This window comes from Dermochelys coriacea, chromosome 2 (genome assembly GCF_009764565.3).
Source record: "Dermochelys coriacea isolate rDerCor1 chromosome 2, rDerCor1.pri.v4, whole genome shotgun sequence".
Taxonomy (NCBI): domain Eukaryota; kingdom Metazoa; phylum Chordata; order Testudines; family Dermochelyidae; genus Dermochelys; species Dermochelys coriacea.
Genome location: NC_050069.1, coordinates 7,388,062 through 7,412,496, shown reverse-complemented (window position 1 = coordinate 7,412,496; position 24,435 = coordinate 7,388,062). Strand labels below are relative to the sequence as shown.

The following is a 24,435-nucleotide window of genomic DNA, read 5'->3' as shown; positions in this document are numbered from 1 at the left end:
GACAATTCAGTGAGTGACACATGAGCAAAACAGACTTCAGGTCACTCGCCCACCATGGTAGTGGCTCTACCAGTAGGAAAACATGTTTTTGTGTTCTGAAGCGAGCAGATGTGAGTCAAGTGACACCGAGTAAGGATTTAGACCATTCTCTGACCACAGCTACACTTTGAAGAGGAAATAAACATATACAAGTGAAATCATGATGCACTAACATATGCAGGATAACAGACTGTCACATCACCTATTATCAATACCTGTTAGCAGTGATTTTCAAAGCTGTCTAGGGGATTCAGACACAGGGAGAGATTTTCTAAGGCACAGATGGAGGTTAGGTGCCTAACCCTTATTTGTACCTTTGAATACATCCCCTATTATGATACAAATTTCAGTGGAATTTGTGCTTCTACATCCCCTACGTGGCTTTGGAAAAAATGTCACCCTTTATGTCTATACAAGTGCAAGGTTGGAAAAAGGCAGATCATCATGAAGCAGGCACATAGTTAATATAGTTTGAGAGTAATAACTGGTCAGTCTCTGGAAGAAGTCACCAAACTGTGGAGCATGCCCCCCGATGGGAGCATGGAGGAAAATTTGTGGGGGCACAGCTGGGCCCAGGCCAGCACCCACAGCGGGTAAGGAGGCAGCACCATCTAGCCCTGCTCCACTTCTAGCTCTGCTCTGGCCCCGCCCCTACCCACGGACCCAGCTCCCAGGCCTACCCGCAGACGCATCCCCTGACAGTGGCCTGGCCGCGGCTCCAACCCTAGCCCTACCCCCAGAATCAGCCCCTGACTGTGGCTCCATTCCTGGCCCCAGCCATGCTCCCGGCCCCAGACCCATCCCACCAGCCACGGCCCCAGCCTCAGCCCCCACCCCCTTTCTCCTATTCACATCCCCCTAACCCCCAGGAGCCGTGCCCCCACTCCCAGAAGCACAGAGGCAGCAGAGAGGGGTAAGGGGACCCATGATCCTGAAAAGTTTGGGGACCACTGGCCTATCGCTTCTTCCATCTTGATGATCACCTGTTCTGTTCATTCCCTCTGGGGCACCTGGCATTGGCCACTGTCGGAAGACAGGATACTGGACTAGATGGATCTTGGATCTGATCCAGTCTGACAATTCCTATGTCCTTGTAATTACAAACTTCACTGTACCACACAGAGAAAGTAAGACACCAATCCAGTCCTAATCACCCATTGTAACTACAATTCTATATTTTATTATAATGACAACGTTTTGTGCTTAACACATTGCCCCTAAGATTTGTTAAGTACATATATTTAGGCTTGGCAGAATTTGACTTTTTTTTTATAATTTTGATAGATAATATTGATGTTTACTTTTAACCATTTTTTTTCTTTTTATCAATTTAAATTTCCACAGTTCCACGAAATTATGGCGGGAGGTGAGATAAAAATTATTTAATGACAGTAGACATTGAGATTCAAAAAGTTAAAGCTTAACTGTTAAAACACAAATTGTCAACATCACATGTCAAAATATACAGAGTAAATATCCTTAAATCAAATGTTATTAAATTCTCAAGAAGCATTTTTCTTACTTTCCTTATCTATAAATTTCAATTATAATAAATATTTTTGGGGGGGTATATATATGTGAAATGGACATTTTCTGACATTTACCGATAAAAATCCAATTTTTCCTAGACTAGATATAGTATTGAGACTGAGGAATACAAAGTTAGGCTGCACATTGGAGTTACTCTTCCCAGCATTATCGCTTCAATGCTTAAATAAAAAAAAGCTGTCATGTTCTCTGACAGCAAACTTAGGTGGGATGGAATAAGTGGTTATTACAGGCAAAAGTTTGTGTAGCTGCTGATGTACTTGAGACGGGAGTAAAAATGTAGTTTACATCAGATAGGAAATTCTACCTCGCCATACCTCCCGACAATTCACTAATTTTCATAACATTTCAAGTTGCCTTTCTGCAAACTTATCTTTTACCGTTTTAGTGAAATAGCTAAGCGATTATAAATTCCTGTGGATTGGCAAATGTCACAAGCACAATTCAGCTGTTCTTGAAAAATTCTTTCATAAACATTTAAAAGGACAATTAATCAAATGCAGTGTCATGTGCTAAAGGTCTGCGGCTGAGCCTGGTCTGTGTAACAGAATGCCCCAAATTATCTGTTGGATGGAGGTTGTGATCCAATTTCCTCTCTGCATTTGGGAGGTTGGGACGGGATGAAAAGGAAAAAGAAAACAAAACAAACAAACCCCCCCCCCACTTCAAATCAGTCTGGAGGCAGCTGTGCTATAAGAGACTGAAAATTATATTTTTGAATAACAGAAAGCCCCAAAATAAATCCTAAACTGCATCCATAATGGTGGAATGAGCATGCAACTGGCAGGCATACAGAAGGACACCTCTGAATCCAACCACTTTCAACATCTACCACCGTATTCTGGAACATGGGGTGAGCAGGCTGTGTCCTTCTGCATGCTTGCCAGTTGCAGAAGAAGGTGGTGAGTTTTCAATACATGGTAAGCTGTTTGCTGGTGGTAAAGATCTCTCCCTGAGTTCTTCCCACCTCTAGTGGGAAGAACTCAGGGAGAGATCTTTACCACCAGCAAACAGCTTACCATGTATTGAAAACTCACCACCTTCTTCTGCAACTGGCAAGCATGCAGAAGGACACAGCCTGCTCACCCCATGTTCCAGAATACGGTGGTAGATGTTGAAAGTGGTTGGATTCAGAGGTGTCCTTCTGTATGCCTGCCAGTTGCATGCTCATTCCACCATTATGGATGCAGTTTAGGATTTATTTTGGGGCTTTCTGTTATTCAAAAATATAATTTTCAGTCTCTTATAGCACAGCTGCCTCCAGACTGATTTGAAGTGGGGGGGGGTTTGTTTGTTTTGTTTTCTTTTTCCTTTTCATCCCGTCCCAACCTCCCAAATGCAGAGAGGAAATTGGATCACAACCTCCATCCAACAGATAATTTGGGGCATTCTGTTACACAGACCAGGCTCAGCAACAGACCTTTAGCACATAGCACTACATTTGATTTATTGTTCTTTTAAATGTTTATGAAGGAATCTTACAAGAGTAGCTGAACTGTGCTTGTGACATTTACCAATCTACAAGAATTTACAGTCACTTTTATCTGTTTCACCAAAACTGAAAAAGATAAGCATGCGAAAAGGAAACTTGAAATGTTATAAACATTAGTGAATTGTCGGGAAGCACAGAGTGGTAGAATTTCCTTATTTCTTCTGCAATTGGCAGGCATGGGGAAGAACAGACCCTGCTCATTTCCCATTCCAGAATACGGCAGCAGATGTTGAAAGTGGTTGGACTTCAGTCATTAGCTGAAGTTAACCAATGACTGCTTTCTCCTCCCCTCCAGCAACTCCCAATAGCTGATGCGATCCTTCCAGTCACTGTATGGAAATGGTGAAGCTTAAAAAAGATTTATCTATATCTCTATAGACACACACAGACAGGGATATATAATCAATGACCAGAGCTAATTTTATTTTATATAGCCATGTCCCAGATCCATTTTCTCTACTGCATCCAAACCCATCAAAGATGTTAGCGACAATCACGCAAACAGATCTTACTAGTATGGCTTTTAAGAGTTTGGGCCTTTACCATTAACTGAAGTGCAAACCTTAGAGGTTGGAAGAACACACAGGGAATTAGTAACATAATACATAATAGTTCACCTCTAGGTCATCAATTCATGTCCATCCGTGATCAGGAGAGACTAAACACAGTTCAAAGTCTGGTGATCATAGAATCATAGAATATCAGGGTTCGAAGGGACCTCAGGAGGTCATCTAGTCCAACCCCCTGCTCAAAGCAGGACCAATCCCCAACTAAATCATCCCAGCCAGGGCTTTGTTAAGTCTGATCTTAAAAACCTCAAAAGAAGGAGATTCCACCACCTCCCTAGATGAAGCACTGGAATGCGTTACCACCTTCCTAGTGAAAATGTGTTTCCTAATAGCCAACCTAAACCTTCCCCACTGCAACTTGAGACCATTGCTCCTTCTTCTGTCATCTGCTACCACTGAGAACAGTCTAGATCCATCCTCTATGGAACCCCCTTTCAGGTAGTTGAAAGCAGCTATCAAATCCCCCCTCATTCTTCTCTTCTGCAGACTAAACAATCCCAGTTCCCTCAGCCTCTCCTCATAAGTCATGTGTTCCAGTCCCCTAATCATTTTTGTAGCCCTCTGCTGGACACTTTCCAATTTTTCCACATCCTTCTTGTAGTGTGGGGCCCAAAACTGAACACAGTACTCCAGATGAGGCCTCACCAATGTCGAATAGAAGGGAATGATCACATCCCTCGATCTGCTGGCAATGCCCCTACTTATACAGCCCAAAATACCGTTAGCCTTCTTGGCAAAAGGCCACACTGTTTACTCATATCCAGCGTCTCGTCCACTGTAACCCCTAGGTCCTTTTCTGCAGAACTGCTGCCGAGCCACTCGGACCCTAGTCTGTAGCGGTGCATGGGATTCTTCCATCCTAAGTGCAGGACTCTGCACTTGTCTTTGTTGTACCTCATCAGATTTCCTTTGGCCCAATCCTCTAATTTGTCTAGTCCCTCTGTATCCTATCCCTACCCTCCAGCGTATCTACTTCTCCTCCCAGTTTAGTGTCATCTGCAAATTTGCTGAGGGTGCAGTCCACGCCATCCTCCAGATCATTAATGAAGATATTGAACAAAACTGGCCCCAGGACTGATCCTTGGGGCACTCTGCTTGATACTGACTGCCAACTAGACACGGGGCCATTGATCACTACCAGCTGAGCCCAACGATCTCGCCAGCTTTCTATCCACCTTATAGTCCATTCATCCAGCCCTTGCTGGCTGGCAAGAATACTGTGGGAGACCGTATCAAAAGCTTTGCTAAAGTCAAGATATATCATATCCACCGCTTTCCTCATATCCACAGAGCCAGTTACCTCATCATAGAGGGCAATCGGGTTGGTGAGGCATGACTTAGCATTGATGAATCCATGTTGACTGTTCCTGATCACCTTCTTCTCCTCCTAGTGCTTCAGAATGGATTTCTTGAGAACCTGCTCCATGATTTTTCCAGGGACTAAGGTGAGGCTGACCGCTCTGTAGTTCCCCGGATTCGCCTTCCCTTTGTTAAAGATGGGCATTACATTAGCCTTTTTCCAGTCGTCCGGGACCTCCCCTGATCGCCATGAGTTTTCAAAGATAATGGCCAATGGCTCCGCAATCACATCCGCCAACTCCTTTAGCACCTTCGGATGCAGCGTATCCAGCCCCATGGACTTGTGCTCATCCAGCTTTTCCAAATAGTCCCAAACCACTTCTTTCTCCACAGAGGGCTGGTCACCTCATCCCCATGCTGTGCTGCCCAGTGCAGTAGTCTGGGAGCTGAGCTTTTCATGAAGATAGAGGCAAAAAAAGCATCAAGTACATTTGCTTTTTCCACAACTTCTGTCACTAGGTTGCCTCCCTCATTCACTAAGAGGCCCATACTTTCCTTGACTTTCTTCTTGTTGCTAATATACCTGGAGAAATCCTTCTTGCTATTCTTAACATCTCTTGCTAGCTGCAACTCCAAGTGTGATTTGGCTTTCCTGATTTCACTCCTGCATGCCTGAGCAATATTTTTATACTCCTCCCTGGTCAGTTGTCCAATCTTCCACTTCTTGTAAGCTTCTTTTTTGTGTTTAAGATCAGCAAGGATTTCACTGTTAAGTCAAGCTGGTCGCCTGCCATATTTACTATTCTTTCTACACATCAGGATGGTTTGTTCCTGCAACCTCAGTAAGGATTCTTTAAAATACAGCCAGCTCTCCTGGACTCCTTTCCCCCTCATGTTATTCTCCCAGGGGATCCTACCCTTCAGTTCCCTGAGGGAATCAAAGTCTGCTTTTCTGAAGTCCAGGGTCTGTATTCTGCTGCTCTCCTTTCTTTCTTTTATCAGGATCCTGAACTCGACCATCTCATGGTTACTGCCTCCCAGGTTCCCATCCACTTTTGCTTCCCCTACTAATTCTTCCCGGTTTGTGAGCAGCAGGTCAAGAAGAGCTCTGTCCCTAGTTGGTTCCTCCAGCACTTGCACCAAGAAATTGTCCCCTGCACTTTCCAGAAACTTCTTGGATTGTCTGTGCAGTGCTGTATTGCTCTCCCAGAAGATAATCGGGGGATTGAAGTCTCCCATGAGAACCAGGGCCTGCGATCTAGTAACTTCTGTTAGTTGCCGGAAGAAAGCCTCTTCCATCTCATCCTCCTGGTCTGGTGGTCTGTAGCACAACATCACCCTTGTTGCTACACTTCTAAACTTAATCCAGAGACTCTCAGGTTTTTCTGCAGTTTCATACTAGATTTGTGAGCAGTCATACTGCTCTCTTACATACAATGCAATCCCCCACCTTTTCTGCCCTGCCTGTCCTTCCTGAACAGTTTATATCCATCCATGACAGTACTCCGGTCATGGGAGTTATTCCACCAAGTCTCTGTTATTCCAATCACATCATAATTCCTAGACTGTGCGAGGGCTTCCAGTTCTCCATGCTTGTTTCCCAGGCTTCTTGCATTTGTGTATAAGCACTTAAGATAACTTGCTGATCATCCCGCTTTCTCAGTATGAGGCAGGAGCCCTCCCCCTTGCGCTCTCCTGCTCGTGCTTCCTCCAGGTATCCCACTTCCCCACTTACCCCAGGGCTTCGGTCTCCTTCCCCCAGTGAACCTAATTTAAAGCCCTCCTCACTAGGGTAGCCAGCCTGCTTGCAAAGATGCTCTTCCCTCTCTTCGTTAGGTGGAGCCCATCTCTGCCTAGCACTCCTCCTTCTTGGAACACCATTCCATGGTCAAAGAATCCAAAGCCTTCTCTCTGACACCACCTGTGAAGCCATTCATTTACTTCCATGATTTGATGGTCTCTACCCGGGCCTTTTCTTTCCACAGGGGGGATGGATGAGAACACCACTTGCACCTCAAACTCCTTTATCCTTCTTCCCAGAGCCACGTAGTCTGCAGTGATCCACTCAAGGTCATGCTTAGCAGTATCACTGGTGCCCACATGGAGAAGAAGGAAGGAGTAGCGATTCAAGAGCTTGATGAGTCTCGGCAGTCTCTCCGTCACATTGTGAATCCTAACTCCTGGCAAGCAGCAGATGTGATGACAAGCGTACAGTTAGCATCAGTCCAGCAGACAAGTGTCCAGACCACACAAGACATCACTGCAATCATCACTAACTGGCCCCATTGTTGAAATTCTCATCAAAGGCCAAGGGAAAAAATGGACATGAAAACTCTCACTCCAACCCCAGCCTGGAAAGGCCATCTTTAGAGCACATTGGCTGAGTAGTGAAAGGCATCTTGCAGATGTTGAGTTAACTTTCTATGATGTTCCTATTCTGTGAATACAGCTGGTCAAAACATTTTGAATTTTCCAGCAACAAAAGATTCAGAATTCCCCTGTACCCATTCTTTGAGCAGTGCTAGCTCTAGACTTCAGCCTTGAAGAATGACCATCTGGGACTTTTTTTCAACACTAAATTCACTTGCATGAAAAGACCCCATAATTTACTACAGTATGTACTGCTAAGACAACCACTGAGAACATTGCTAGAGCACCGCATTCCATTTAGACTACCACGTTGTAATAAGGATATTGATAAACTGAAAACAAAAAGGCAGCAAAAATATTTTTTACGTCACTTGCTTAAAAGGGAGCTAATCACACGTTACTTAGGTTCCCTTCGGACCAGCTTTCAGTCTAGAACAGAGAACATGCTGGTCTCAGTAGTTGATGACCTCCTTCCAGCAATGTGCAAAGGTCAGATTCTGGAGTCCTGCAAGATAATCAGCTGAACATGAGCTTCCATTGCACCACTGTGGCCAAAAGAGTTAATGTGAACCTGGGATCTATAAACAGGTGAATATTGAGTAGGAACAGGGAAGGCATATTGATTACCTCTGCATTTACTACTGGTGGAACCAGTCCTGGAATCAGTTCTGGTGTCCACAATTCAAGAAGGAAGTTAATATATTGGAGAGGGTTCAGAGAAGAGCCACAAGAATGATTAGGGGATTAGAAAACATGCCCTATAGTTAGACTCCAGGAGCTCAATTTATTTAACTTAACTAAACTAATAAAAGGCTAAAGGGTGAATTGATTACAATCTGTAAATACCTCCATGGGGAACAAATATTTGACGGCGGGCTCTTCAACCTAGCAGAGAAAGGCATAACACGATCAAGTGGCTGGAAGTTGAAGCTAGACAAATTCAGACTGGAAATATGGCATGAATTTTTTTAACAGTGAGAGTAATTAGCCACTGGAACAATAAAAGATCATTTCTATTTGAACTAGAGAATAAGTTAGAGAAGTCCTATCGTCTGTGCTATACAGGAGGTCAGACTAGATGATCACACTGGCCCCTTCTGGCTTTATAATCTCTGAATCTCTATGTAGATTCTTTTAGACCCATCAGCTGCCTTTGATACTGTTGGCTATGAAGTTTTGTTAACTTCCCTGCAAACCTTGAATGTGAAGAGATCACACTTAGTTTATTCTTTCCTCCTGAAGCTGGATGGTAGCATTGTTCAAGTACTCATAAGCCTTGAAGGATCCAGTGCCAAGAAATCCATAGGGATCTATTTTGTCAAGCAGGGAGGCAAAGTGGATGAGGGGCTGCAGGTAGAACTGAGACCATCTGCGTTTGGCTGCCATTAGTAGACATATGACATACAACTCTGTTAGTGGCCTAGACAGTGCAAATGTCTTCGCTGTCCCGTCTGCGATCAGGACTGGGATATTTCACACTGTAGTCCAAGACAAGAGTGAAAAGCTCTCAACAAGTTCAATCCAAACAAGGAGAGGATAGTCTGCTGGATCTTACATTTATTTCTAAACAAAGCCAAAAGCAAAATTCACACGACCACCTGACCAGGACAGTGATAGTGACAATGAAATGCTAAGGGAGATTAGAGAGGCTATCATAATAAAGAACTCAATAATAGTGCGGGATTTCAATTATCCTCCTATTGACTGGGTACATGTCTCCTCAGGACGAAATGCAGAGACAAAATTTCTCGATGCTTTAAATGACTGCTTCTTGGTGCAGCTGGTACAGGAACCCACAAGTGGAGAGGCAACTCTCGATCTAGTCCCGAATGGAGCGCAGGATCTGGTCCAAGAGGTAACTATAACAAGACCACTCGGAAATAGTGACCATAATATAACAGCATTTAATATTCCTGTGGTGGGAAGAACACCTCAACAGCCCAAAACTGTGGCATTTAATTTCAGAAAGGGGAACTATACAAAAATGAGGAGGTTAGTTACACAAAATTTAAAAGGTACAGCATAGCGACTAGAGTGAACCCTGCAAGCTGCATGGACACTTTTCAAAGACACCATAATAGAGATTTAATTTAAATGTACACCCCAAATTAAAAAAAACACACTAAAAGAACTAAAGAAGAGCCATGTAAAGAACTTAACAGCCATGTAAAAGAAGCAGTTAGAGATAAAAAGGCATCTTTTAAAAAGTGGAGGTCAAATCCTAGTGAGGTAAATAGAAAGGAGCATAAACACTGCCAAATTAACTGTAAAAATGTAGTAAGAAAAGCCAAAAAGGAGTTTGAAGGACAGCTTATTTATTCATTCTATAGAACCAAAAGTTTGCCACGTTGGTTTATGGCTGAGTAAAATGCAAGGTCCCTGACTCCAACCTAAACAGAATGGAAAATGACAATGAGATGCATTAATAAGCATGTCAAGCGCTGATGTCTAACTGGCCTCTTGATAGTTCCATGGTTTTAATTATTGTGTTATTCCTTAGAATAGAGAGGGAGGAGCCAACGTAGAAACTAAGGCCCCAAAATTATGAATTATTGCTATTTAAGAATTTCCAAGGTGACGAGGCTGTTTAGAAAAGACTGGACAGAGGGCTGAGTGAAAAAAAAAATAAGGTCTAAAAGCTAGACTTCTTCAATAGTCAGGAAATTCAGAGTTGCTGCAGCCTTCTGAAAGGGTGTACTTCTTGTGCAGCTAAAGAGATGCCCCTTTTTTCCCCGGCTGTGAATGAGTCAAAAATTAAATTTTTATCAAACACTAAGGTATTATATGGTATGTCAGACAGCAGGAAAATGGGGAACTTGATGCAATTTAATGATTAAATGAAGTTATATATATAAAAGGAAAGTTGATTATAAGTGATATAACTTTGGGCAAAATACTGTAAACTTTAATGATGGGATTTACCTCTTGGGCAAACCTGTTAGGGGAAAAAAAGGGATTATGTTCATATTGATTTCTTTTAGTTTAGTCAAGTGAAGGAGTAAGGCTAATATTTGCATTCAAGCAGGCTAATGTCATCAATTTAGTGAAATTCATCTATGCCAAAAGAAGCAGTAAATAAAAGGAACTTAAACCAAATACTGTGTTTACAAGGACACCTGATCAGAGTGGAATAATCAGAAATGTAACTGTTTGATCAATAATACCCAGATTCAGCTCAGCCACACACACCAAGGTCCCACCATTGTTGTTAAAACAAGGAGACCAGGAATGGAAGATTCCTGGAACGTTTCAGCCTGCTGGAGAACAACAGTTCTTGAAGTGATTTTGCGTTGTATTAAGGATTGTTAAAACAAGTTTAAAGAGCATCAAAGAACAGGGAGGGACTTTGTATAAACTATATGAATTTTAAACTAGACATTTCAGCAGTTAGAGTTTAGAAGGAGAAACTGCAACTGGAGCAAGCATATCTGCAGAATTGGCCAAGGGATGCACTCCTGTGGAGGCCCACAGAAAGCAGCTTGCCGAAGTAAGTTGCTGACCAGAATTTGCACAGTGGCTGGTTTGCCATGTCCCAAGATCGTTGTAGCAACAGGTGTGCCTAATTTGTCTTATGCAAGCTGGTGTGACAAGATGCATTGCACAGAGATGGGAAAATATCAGCCCCAGTTGCAAGAACTCAAATGGTGACATCTCATTCCCTGATTGGATGGTGAGAGCGGACAACTCAACTTCCAAGGGCAGCAGTGGGGGAAAAACCTCACTGGCTTCAAGGCTGAGCTTGATAAGTTTTTGGAGGAGATGATATGATGAGTGTGCCTACAATGGCAAGTAGCTGATCTGCAATTGCTAGCAGCAAATATCTCCAATGGCCGGTGATGGGACACTAGATGGGGAGAGCTCTGAGTCGATACAGAGAATTCTTTCCCAGGTGTCTGGCTGTGGATCTTGCCCACATGCTCAGGGTCCAACTGATCACCATATCTGGAATTTTTCCCCGATCAGATTGGCAAAGACCCTGGGAAGTTTTGGCCTTCTGCTGCAGAGTGGGGCATGGGTCACCTGCAGTTTTAAACTAGTGTAAATGGTGGATTCTCTGTAACTTGGAGTTTTAAATCATGATTTTAAGATGTCAGTAACTCAACCAGAGGTTATGGGTCTATTACAGGAGTGGGAGAGTGAGGTTCTGTGGTTTACAATGCGCAGGAGGTCAGACTAGATGATCATGATAGTCCTTTCCCCACTCTGGCACTTTGAGTGCAGAAGGTGGGGGCCCGCAAGGATTCTAAAAATTAATACTGGCCACTCCAGGCTAGTATTAAACTCCCAAGGTCATAGTTTTTCTCTGACCTTGGATGGGAAGATGCTGCCACAACCCAAGCGCTAAAAAACCCCTTGGGACCCAGGAAGGCACACTTGGGAATTCTTCCCTGTGGGGTACACTCAGCCCTTTCATCCTACCTCCAGGGAAAAGCTGAGAAAGAAAACAAAGGAAATCAGCTGTTGCCACCAGCTAATTAAACAACATACGCACAAACCTCTTAGGGACACAAAAATCCAATCTTGTTCTTAAAAAAGGTAAATTTTATTTAAAAAAAACACAAAAAGAAAGAAAATACATCTGAAAGCTCAGACTACTGCTAGATTTAAAAAAAAAACAATTACAAAAATTAAGCCTCAAGATTGCTCTCTTGAGGTTCAGCTTAAAGGTTACAAGCAAAACAAAAGCATTTGGGGTTAGCACAGAGGAGTCCACAAGCCTTACAAAATAAGAGAAATAAACGTAATCACATCTTTCTAGACATTTCTGATCTACTTACATATCTGGGTTTCCAAATAAGCAATTCTAGGTACGAGTCTGATGATTTTTAGACCTGGCCTTCAGCTTCTCACAGCATAACTGCTACCATGTTCCACTATTCTCCCAGAGAACATAACAGCAGCAAAAAAAGGGAAAGCTTTTTTCCCCCAATTTTAAAAAGTTCTAGCCTTTCCATTGGCTCTTTTGGTTAGGTGACCACTCCCTTCCTTTTACCTGGATTTTTTTTAACCCTTTACAGGTAAAACAAGTAGAGAACAACTAATAAGAGGAATTTTATAGCTAGCTGGCTGGGTGTCCATAAAAGGGAGCTTCCCCCCACTTCATTTATCACAACTCTAATCAATCAGTTGACCTCTTCCTGAAAGTGGGTGTCTAATTAGTAAGGAAGCGTGCATGCTCATGTGTGTGCTTTAAAGATTGTCACAGTTAGTCGGTTTCCTTGTTTTGTAACAGCTTCCAATAGGGGTTGTTGTAAAGTGGTTTTAAAACTAAACAAATTACTGTTAGCTATGTTTGTAGAACACTGTACATGTGTCTGCTATCGGTAATGATTTCATCGTCTTTCAAATTCCTGGTGTAGAGAGACATAAAATGAGACCAAGTGTGAAAGCTTCTTGCACTGCATTCAGTCTATACAGTTTGTCATAAATGTAGGAGTTTATGTTAGATAGGAGTGTTAGTCAGATCCTGTGGTTAATATAATTTGTGGGAAAGTAGATTAGAAAGAGCTGACTGCTCGAAATCCATTGGGAAGATGACTTTGGTGAACTAGCAAGTAAATAAGTAATTGATTAAACTGTTGTGATCTAGCTTTGGATTGTTCTTCCTCTGTTGTATTAGCAACATCAGAGTTGCTAACCAATTAGCACTCGTGAGATACCCAAGTGGCAATCAAAATTAAAAGAACCCTAAAAAGGGTGATACAGGTAATCAGTTGCTTAACCAAGATTTGTTTTATACTGTAGCCCAGTGGCTAGCTTGCTTTTATTTTTATTATACGTTTTATTTTTCAGCACTGATGCAAGAAACCTACAAGCCTGTATACTGTAAGACATTAGCTTCAGCAAGTTAGCATAAGGCTTGAGGCTTATGAACTCTGAACAGATAAACTTTGCACAGATATACAGTCCAATGGAAACTCCAAGTAATGGGGAGCTGAAAATAGAGTGTTTAAGGGGAATTTCTGACCACAGGAACACGAGTTCCTCCAACCACAAGAGTATCCTGGCAACAAACTGATATACATAACAGGTACACGAGCTACATCCACAGATACCTAACAACAAGAGTGCCATGGTAAAGAATTGACGTATATGATAATAAGTTAAGATCATTGCTGTACTAGCCTATAGGAGAAGGACATCTCAAAATTAATAAGGTAAGGATATGCGAATAAGGAAAAGGGAAATACCCCTACTGAATATGCATCAAACATAGTGTTGTCAGCGTATCATATTATGAAAGTTGCATCCCAGCCTAGGGGTGATAGGAATAAGATGATGTAATCCTTAGGAGGGGCCAGAATGATGGCCATGGGTGGTGATGGTGACGATGAAGATGATGGCTAACATTTCAGATTGCTCTGCCATGGATGGTGTGAGTATATGGATGTGCAGATGTACATTCTGCCGTATCTCTATCAATTTTACTGCGTTGGGGTGTTTGTGACTGTGCTAAATGTATTAATAAACTATTTGTAAATATAGGAAAGTTCCTACAGTGTGAGTGTTGCAAATGTACACATCAGGGTTGCCAACTATATAATCATTTAAATAATATTGAGCCTGATCTTGCAACAAGAACCTGTAAAGTAATAACTGTGCATTCTTAGTAATCAATATAATAATATAAATAATTACATAATCTAAAGATCAGGCTTCAATACCCTATCTTTCTCACAGTTACCAATCATAACGCTAAATAAGAAAGTTACCTATAGGTTTTGTGGACAGAAATCTTCTCAAGAAGAACCTTCCAGGGCATGTCAAGTTTCAGACAGGTATAGCTCGATACATCCAAAATACTAAATGGGATACTCCTTGAAGGGGTTCAGGCATTTTATTTGACATCATCTGACAGCGATTCAGAAGATTTTAGCTTAAAAAAGTGCCAAAGCCTCATGTAAGCATGGTGGCAAACTCATCAGTCAAGGAAGACCTGAACAATCATTTCCTACTTTGCCCAGACTTCTTTCCTAAAGAAATCTCCCCTCTGGAATATCATATTGCGCATTTCTGGGGGAGTGGAGGGTGTTTTACCTTACCTCTGATGCCTCCTGGCATTGGACTCTGAAGGAGAAAGAATACAGGTCTAGGTGGGGTATTAGTCTGCTTAAGTCTGGCAAATTAGGGGATTTTTTATCCTATTTTTAATTATCTGTTTTCTCCCTCAGATAAAATCAGAATTACACCACACCAAAAACTACCACAAAAATAATGGTGATAGCACCAACCAGGGCTGTAATGACCAACACTGAGTTTATGACAAAAACACCTCTCAAGCCACCCTGAGCTTTATAATGTGACAGATATGGCAGTATCCTGTGATATGCTGGATAATATTGATCAAGGTGTGTTTTTTTCAAATACTTGTGTATGCTGACAAAACATAATTAGACTACATGCATAAAATGTGTAGATAAATACATAAATGGTGATAAAGTCGTTTCTTATTTTGAGACAAAACTCAAAAATTGTGTGCTGTGTGAAATATCTTTTCCTCCCACCCTCCTCTTTTCTAGACTGTCTGAAAGATCAATTAAATGCTTTTGCACACAGCAGGCAGAAAAAAGCACTTTCGGAAAGATGAAACAACTCACTTTGTTTTTAATACAATTGCTAAAGAAAACTAGTATAATGGTTTAAAGATTTCCATAGTGAGAAAGTAACCGCTGAAAGATCAATCATCCATTTAGAAGGTGCAAAAGGGATTTCTTTAGTCTTAAATCTTGGCAAACTTTTAAACACTCTTATACAAATTCTGTTAATGTGGTAAAGAAAGTAGGAAACTTCTCCAAGCATCATACCAGATTAAAAAGTGTAAGTTTACCCAGTGTACACACAAATACACACAGCTCTACATAACAAACAACAAACTGCTTCCATCATTTATCTACTTATACATTCTTTTGATGACTTTCCAAGCAATCCCACTTATACTTTAATATATTGCTCATTCATGCAAGATACAAGAGTGTTCTCTCTTTATCCTCCTTGTCAGCATTCTGGGCAGCCCCAATGCAAACTTCCCTCTCAACGCCCAAGCCATATGCCTCACTCTGATCTGGACAGAGATACACCAGAGGTGTGAGATCAGTTCAGCTTCCTTTTTGGCCTCCTGGGAACCAACCTGTGACAGTAATTTTCTGAGGTGAGCATCTGTCCACAGGAACAGGACTGAGACCTATCCACTCATTTCATACAGAAATTAGATGACAAGAACATTTGATTACTATCCACCTGAGGCAAACATGAAATGGATCAACTAGAGGTTCAAAGTTTCCATATCTCATTCCCAAATCCCCTGAGATCCACCATCCATGACCAACCTTTGCAGAGGCAAAGTAAGAATAGATGAATGCTGAAGCTAGATGATCGTCCAATCAGTAACAAGAGTAGTTCTGCTTGACCTTATGCTCTTTAGATGGTTGCAACTGCCCCTGCCCTACCCCCGGGATCACCACAGAGGATGCTTTGCTGCCTGTAAATTAGGTGACAGCATTTCAGGCCAAGCTATCCAGGAGGAGGAACTTTCCTTGCCTATCCTCTTGTCAATATTCATGCTTGTGGTCCAGTCGGATGAAAGCTCTGCTTTCCTATCAGCTTCCTTTCTTCTCTCTCGGGAAGCATCAAATGAAAACATTTCAAGAAATAAGGCAAAAATAGAATTGTACTCATTAACAATTCATCTTCTCAGCTCTTGTAAACTCAGCAATTCACAGATTATAAAGCAGGAAGGGAACGACTATGATCTAATCTGTCCTCTTGTGTAAAAGAGGCCACAGGGCTTCCCTGAATTAATTCCTGTTTGAACTAGGGCACATCTTAATTTTAAAATTGCCCATGATAGACAATCCACCACAATCCTTGGTAAATTGTTTCAATGGTTAATTACCCTCACTGCTAAAAATTTGCACCTTATTTCCAATTTCCATGTGTCTAGCTTCAATTTCCAGCCACTGGATCATGTTTTCCTTTGTCTGCTAGACTAACAAGCTTAATACCAAATATTTCTTTCCCACACAGGTACTTACAGATTGTGATCAAATCATCTCTTAACCAACTCTTTGTTATGCTAAATAGCTTGAGCTACCCGAGCATCTCATTATAGGGCATGTTTACTAATGCTTTCATCATTCTCATGACTATTAAGTGCATAAGAATGGCCATACTGGATCAGATCAAAGGTCCATATAGCCCAGTATCCTGTCTTCCATGAGTGGGCAATGCCAGGTGCTTCAGAGGGAATGAAGAGAATAGGTAATCAAGTGACCTATCCCCTGTAGCCCATTCCAAGCTTCTGGCAATCACAGGCTAGGGACACTATCCATGCCCATCCTGGCTAACAGCCATCAATGGACCTATACATCATGAATGTATCTGTTCTTTTTTGAACCCCATTATAGTCTTGGCCTTCACAACATCCTCTGGCAAAGAGTTCCACAGGTTAACTGTGTGCTGTGTGAAGAAATACTTCCTTTTGTTTGATTTAAACCTACTGCCTATTAATTTCATTTGGTGACTCCTACTTCTTGTGTTACAGAAGGAGTAAGTAACACTTCCTTATTCATTTTTGCCACAACAGTCATGATTTTATAGACCTCTGTCATATCCCCCCTTAGTCATCTCTTTTCCAAGCTAAAAAGTCCCAATCTTATTAATCTCTCCTCATACGGAAGCTGTTCCATGCCCCATTTTTGTTGCCATTTTCTAAACCTTTTCCAATTCTAATATATCTTCTTTGAGATGGGGTGACCACATCTGTGCACAATATTCAAGATGTAGGCATACAATGGATTTATAGAGAGGCAACATTATATTTTTTGTCGTATTATCTATCCCTTTCCTTGTAGTTCCTAACATTCTGTTCACGTTTTTGACTGCCACTGCACACTGAGTGGATGCTTTCAGAGACCTATCCTCAGTGACTCCAAGATCTCTTTCTTGACTGGTAATAGCCAATTTAGTCCCCATCATTTGATATGCATAGTTGGAATTATGTTTTCCAATGTGCATTACTTTGCATTTATCAACACTGAATTTCATCTGTCATTTTGTTGCCTAGACACTCAGTTTTGTGAGATCCCTTTGTAACTCTTCTCAGTCTGCTTTGGACTTAACTATCTTGAGTAGTTTTGTATCGTCTGCAAATTTTGCAACCCAATTTTGCAATCCAATTTTGCACTGTTTACCCTTTTCCAGATCATGTATGAATACGTTGAACAGCACTGATTCCAGTACAAACACTTGGGAGACTGCGCTATTTATCTCTCTCCATTCTGAAAACTGACCATTTATTCCTACCCATGGTTCCTATCTTTTAACCAGTTACCAATCCATGAGAAGACCTCCCTCTTATCCCATGACAGCTTACTTTGCTTAAGAGCCTTTGGTGAGGGCTTTCTGAAAATCTAAGTACACTATATCAACTGGATCTGCCTTGTACACATGCTTGTTGACCCTCTCAAAGAATTCTAGTAGATTGGTGAGGCATGATTTCCCTTGACAAAAACCATGTTCACTCTTCCACAACAAATCATTTTCATCTGTGTGATAATTCTGTTTGGTTTTTGGTTTTGTTTTTTTTTTTTGTTTTGTTTTGTTTTTTTTACACTATAGTTACAACCTGCTTGCCTGGTACTGAAGTTAGTCTTACCAGCCTGTAACTGCCAGGATCACCTCTGGACCCTCTTTTAAAAACTGGTGTCACATGAGCTATCCTTCAATCATCTGGTACAGAAGCTGATTTAAATGATAGGTTGCATACCACAATTAGAAAAGGAGTACTTGTGGCACCTTAGAGACTAACAAATTTATTTGAGCATAAGCTTTCGTGAGCTACAGCTCACTTCATCGGATGCATTTGGTGGGGAAAAAGAAAAAAAAAACAAACCTTTTTTCCCACCAAATGCATCCGATGAAGTGAGCTGTAGCTCACGAAAGCCTATGCTCAAATAAATTTGTTAGTCTCTAAGGTGCCACAAGTACTCCTTTTCTTTTTGCAAATACAGACTAACACAGCTGCTACTCTGAAACATACCACAATTAGTAGTTCTGCAATTTCAGCTCTTGGGTGAATACCATCTGGTCCTGGTGACTTATTACTGTCTAATTTGTTCCCAAACCTCCTCTAACACCACCTCAATCTGGGACAATTCCTCAGATTTGTCACCTAAAAAGAATGGTTCAGGTTTGGGAATCTCCCTCACATCCTCAGCCATGAAGACCAATGAAACTCTCTAAACCCAGAGTAACACTGAACCAGAAAGGGTTAAAGCAACTAGCAGGCTAAGTGACTCAAATTCAACCTTTAAAGATATATTAGAAATGTATATAAATGGTAATTAGGGCCATTCCTTATAAATCCCTAACAAACCATGTTAAATAGGCTAGAGCTTTGAAATGCAAACCTGTGTTAGAAAATTAGAGGTGAATACTAATAGTATGTGTTTACCTATATCTTGTTAGATGTTAACCATGTAACCAGATTAGCTTGTGGATGCTAATTCCCTTTCATGTCTTAATTACATTATATTATGCTTAAGGATGGTTCAATTAACCTTAAGATCAAAGATTTAAGATATTGCAGGAGATAAAATTCCTTACATGGTCTTGATCTTAAATTGTCTGTGCCATAACTAAATCCTTTGATTGTTTGAATGGATAAGTGCCATGTTAATTAATACTACTAGGTTACCTATGTATACATAGAAAATAGGGATTTTTACTTCAAAGCAACAATGTGCATTACTTACTCTGCATTCAAGGAAAGTCGGTTGTGTTGCCATGCTGTCAAGAAGCTATAGTAGCCTGTCAGAGATCTATAAAAACTCTAGGACCTGATCCTGTCATCTCAGGTCTGCTTAAGCTTTTTATAGTCACACAATAAGCGATGGTCACATAAACACCACCCTATATCGGAAACCTACTGACCACTATTCCTACCTACATGCCTCTAGCTTTCATCCAGATCATACCACTCGATCCATTGTCTACAGCCAAGCGCTACGATATAACCGCATTTGCTCCAACCCCTCAGACAGAGACAAACACCTACAAGATCTCTATCATGCATTCCTACAACTACAATACCCACCTGCTGAAGTGAAGAAACAGATTGACAGAGCCAGAAGAGTACCCAGAAGTCACCTACTACAGGACAGGCCCAACAAAGAAAATAACAGAACGCCACTAGCCATCACCTTCAGGCCCCAACTAAAACCTCTCCAACGCATCATCAAGGATCTACAACCTATCCTGAAGGACGACCCATCACTCTCACAGATCTTGGGAGACAGGCCAGTCCTTGCTTACAGACAGCCCCCCAGTCTGAAGCAAATACTCACCAGCAACCACACACCACACAACAGAACCACTAACCCAGGAACCTATCCTTGCAACAAAGCCCGTTGCCAACTCTGTCCACATATCTATTCAGGGGATACCATCATAGGGCCTAATCACATCAGCCACACTATCAGAGGCTCGTTCACCTGCGCATCTACCAAGGTGATATATGCCATCATGTGCCAACAATGCCCCTCTGCCATGTACATTGGCCAAACTGGACAGTCTCTACGTAAAAGAATGAATGGACACAAATCAGACGTCAAGAATTATAACATTCAAAAACCAGTTGGAGAACACTTCAATCTCTCTGGTCACTCGATCACAGACCTAAGAGTGGCTATCCTTCAACAAAAAAGCTTCAAAAACAGACTCCAACGAGAGACTGCTGAATTGGAATTAATTTGCAAACTGGATACAATTAACTTAGGCTTGAATAAAGACTGGGAATGGATGAGTCATTACACAAAGTAAAACTATTTCCCCATGGTATTTCTCCACCCCCCCCACCCCAGCCCCCCCCCCCCCCCCCCCACTGTTCCTCTGATATTCTTGTTAACTGCTGGAATTAGCCTACCTTGCTTGTCACCATGAAAGGTTTTCCTCCTTCCCCCCCCCCGCTGCTGGTGATGGCTTATCTTAAGTGATCACTCTCCTTAAAGTGCGTATGATAAACCCATTGTTTCATGTTCTCTGTGTGTGTGTATATAAATCTCTCCTCTGTTTTTTCCACCAAATGCATCCGATGAAGTGAGCTGTAGCTCACAAAAGCTTATGCTCTAATAAATTTGTTAGTCTCTAAGGTGCCACAAGTACTCCTTTTCTTCTTGCTATAGTCAGAAGACTAAGACCCCAGCTCCAGTCTGGATGACCCTGCTAATTCTCATGGAAGAATTTGAACAAACTCTATATATGGACTGCCTATTTGAACTACAACCTATTAAATTGATTCTGAGGGAACTTTTTAAACTCAGCAACTCACCATCTATGAAACTGACCTAAGAACTTTACTCATATCTGTATGTATAATGTTCTTTTAACCAGTATTCTCTTTTCTTTTTTTAATAAACCTTAGTTTAGTTAATAAGAATCGGCTGTAAGCACGTATTTGGTTAAGATCTGAAATATTCATTGACCTGGCAGGTAATGTGTCCAATCCCTTTGGATTGGTAGAACTTTATATATGATGAACAAAATTTTCAGTAATCCTCATCATATTTGACTTGTCTGTCTGGGAGGGAGCCCAGGAGTGGATTGTTTTCAGGGAGCTGTGTTTTTGGCTTCTGGGTAACCAGTAAGGTAATGTAGAAGCTGTTTTGTTGCTGGCTTGGTGACTAATTATTAGAATAACCACAGTTTGGGGGATCGTCTGCCCCATTCTTTGCAGTTTGCCTTGACTGATCAATCTCAGTATGGCCCCTCCAGACATCAACGGTCACACCTACTCTAATCCTTCTTGAATTGTGGACATCAGAACTGGATACAGCAATCCAACAGTGGTCAGCCCAGTGCCAAATACAAAGGTAATGTAACCTCCTCATTCCTACATGAGAATCCCCTGTTTATACATTCACGGATTGCATTAGTCCTTTTGAACACAGCTTTGCTCTAGGAGCTCATATTCAGCTGATTATCCACCATGACTCCAAAGTTTTTCCAGAGACACTGCTTTACAGGATCGAGTTCCCTATTCTGTAAGTATGGTGTACATTCTTTGTTCCTAGATGTATAACTTTGTATTTGGCTGTATTAAAATGCATATTGTTTGCTTGAGCCCCATTTACCAAGTGATCCAGATTGTTCTGTATCAGTTACCTGTCCCCTTCATCATTTACTACTCTCCCAATCAGTGTATCATCTGCAGACTTTATGATGATTTTATGTCTCAGTAAATGGCTCTGCACCTGCATAGTAAGTATGAGCCAGGAGGCCCTTTGCAAGACTGTCTAATTTGACAGAAAAAGGGAACAGTGAAATTCTCAATTACTATGCACAGGTCATTAGTGGAGCTCGATTATAGTTTATTTAAAGGAGGCCAAGAGGGGGCAAAAGCTGGGCAAGAGCCTACTGATTTACATAGTTAAGAAGGGCTGGATAATCACCCTACCCTATAGACAGAAGGTTTGCAAGACCGAGAGAGAACCCAGTTTCTGATCCAGTTAAGCCAGAGCAATAGTTAGCCAGTGAAATTTTAAGAAGTGGTGGCACAATTGGGTTGTGCGCCATTGGCATTTGTATCCTATGTGGATAGTTGAGGTCTGAGAGTCTTAGCCCTGGTCTACACTGGGGCGGTGAGGGGGTGTCGTTCTAAGTTGCACAACTTCAGCTATGTGAATAATGTAGCTGAAGTTGACGTCCTTAGATCAACTTACCGTGGTGTCTCCACCATGGTGAGTCAACTGCTGCCGCTCCCGTCGACTCTGCCTGCGCCTCTCATGGCGCTGGAGTACAGGAGTCAACAGGAAAGCACTCGAGGGTCGATCTATCACATCTAGACTAGACGCAATAAATCGATCCCCGCCCACCGATCCGGCGGGTAGTGTAGACATACCCATAGTCTAATCGAAACCACTAACTAGAGCTAGACTAGGGCCGTAAGAGCAAAACTTAGTCAGATGTAAACAACCTGGGTTTCTCTGTGGGGGACCCTAATTAATCCTCTTTAAATAGGGAAAAACATTGCAATCTAACAGGTTTCAGAGTAGCAGCCGTGTTAGTCTGTATTTGCAAAAAAGAAAAGGAGTACTTGTGGCACCTTAGAGGCTAACAAATACATTTGTTAGTCTCTAAGGTGCCACAAGTACTCTTTTTCTTACATTACAGTCTGTCAATTGACCAGTAGGGGGAGTTGGTGCCTAGAGCTTTGAGTCAATCATGCATATGAAGTTTGGGTGGAGAAAATGCAAATTACTAACTCTTAAGTAGTACCACACTCGGAATATTTTAGGCTGTTGTCAGAGAAACCTAGAACCAGGTGGACAGAGGCTGCAGAGCTCAGATAATCCTATAATCCAAACCACAGTAAACAGGAATGGAATCAAGTACTGAGCCCGATGAAGAAAACAAAGCTTATTTTTTCCCTCTCTAGGTAAATTACCTCCATCTCCCTGCAGCGTTTGATGGAAAAAATCTGCTTGAAAGAGAAATAAAGGAAAACAGAACCTGGAGCTTGGGAAAATAAACCAGTGCAAGAGTCCTGATCCACTTTGGGAACCTGAAATCCTGTGGGCAATGTGTTCCACAGGGGAAACACCGGAAGGATAGCTAAGAGCACCGGTGCTAATGGATCAAGAGGAAACCATATTGATGGCAAACTGCAGAGAAGAAATGGACAGAAGGAGACTAAACAGGCAAGCTAATGCTGAACCACTGCATCAGAATTTTAATGGAAAAGCAGCATAAGGATCATCTGGCAGGGAGTGAGATTTAATGGTCCTGTACCTGTAAGACCGCCTCAGCACTAGGAACTCATTAAGTGTTGTACTGGGAACAGTGGTGAGATTACTATTATATTCCAAGCCAGGCTGGGCTACAAAATAGGGATCAGATTGGGGCCAGTTTGTTTTTTTGTTTCCTGTTAGTCTTATTAACCAGTGCTGGTGGTTAGTCAGTATGTGTAATATGTAAAAAGGGCTGTATTGCATATTATTTACTAAATATTGAAGGTATACTTGGTGCTACATGCCAACTCCCCATGTCATGGGATACTCTATAAAATACATGCCTATTGCTTACTAACGCTCCCCAGATCATAGGATGACAGAGGTAGGGTAAGAGGAAATCCTTTACAGACATACTGATATCAGACGATGAAGTAGTGGTGTGTTTAAGGAGAATAAAATACAAGTGCTATTTGATGGGTTCCAAGAATCTCTTTCAATCCCTCTGATTCTTCGAGTTCCAGTATATCCTAAGAAGGGCAGATCAAAAACCACAGAATGAAAAAAAGTTCCCTGCAGCTCAGGTATGAAAAGGCAGTAAACAAAGCAGAGCTATTCCAGCCACAGTGCTAGGGACCATAACAGCATTGCTGGTAAGAATTGAGAGTTTCCTTTAAACAACACCTGGTGCTGAAATCACCAGTACAAGTGACATTTTAAAAGGCCAATCCATTGCACCTTGACAAGTGAAGCCTCATGCAGCTAAAGGATCAAAGAAATAGTCACCAGTTACTGAAGAGCCATGATGGACACTAGAGATTCTCTGCCTCATCAACATGTCTTTTAGCTTAGAAGCCTGAAATAATGCTATTGAATTGCGAGCATGCTTCCTTAATGAACTGAAGAGACCGGACAAGGAAATCAGAGGACCACCAACTAGGAAGAAATGAGCGGATATGAAAAATCTGCTCATGAAATTGCTTCATCCACCTGATAGGAATGAGGAAGACTAGCATTTGTAAGCATTCCGCTTTCATTTTTTAACCCATCCCAGACACTCTTCTATATAACAGAGTCACCTCTCTGGGTGGCCGAAGGGGCCGGCACTTTGCCCTCAAGAAGCTCAGACCAGCCCAGAGATCCACAAACTAGGAACCAAGAACATTAGGGATCACACAAGAGGAAGAGCAAAATTAGTTCTCTTACCTACAGTTTTATTCTCTCCCAGCATGGATCTGTTCTTCTGTTCACATGACAGAATTATGGATCCTAAGATAAGTTCTCCAATTTCTTCCCCACCCCTTTTTAATTTTAAACTGAAAGCTTCTCCTGCTAACATGTTTGCTGAACCATCCACATCATCCCCACATAAATACGGCCAAACCACAGCAGA

The 24,435-nt window shown here is 41.7% G+C and overlaps 1 protein-coding gene across 10 annotated transcripts in view; it reads right to left on the bottom strand.

Annotated features, from left to right (window-relative positions):
* TSNARE1 (t-SNARE domain containing 1) overlaps window positions 1-24,435 on the bottom strand; it is a 688,236-nt gene that overhangs the window by 636,524 nt on the left and 27,277 nt on the right. For 2 of the 10 annotated variants that reach the window (XM_043507256.1, XM_043507263.1), the window contains one exon: window positions 14,031-14,194. The exons of the other annotated variants lie outside the window; for them this stretch is intronic. The gene's annotated coding sequence lies outside the window, so the exon portion shown is untranslated. Of the gene's footprint in view, window positions 1-14,030; window positions 14,195-24,435 lie in introns of those variants that run through there. 10 annotated transcript variants of the gene reach the window in all.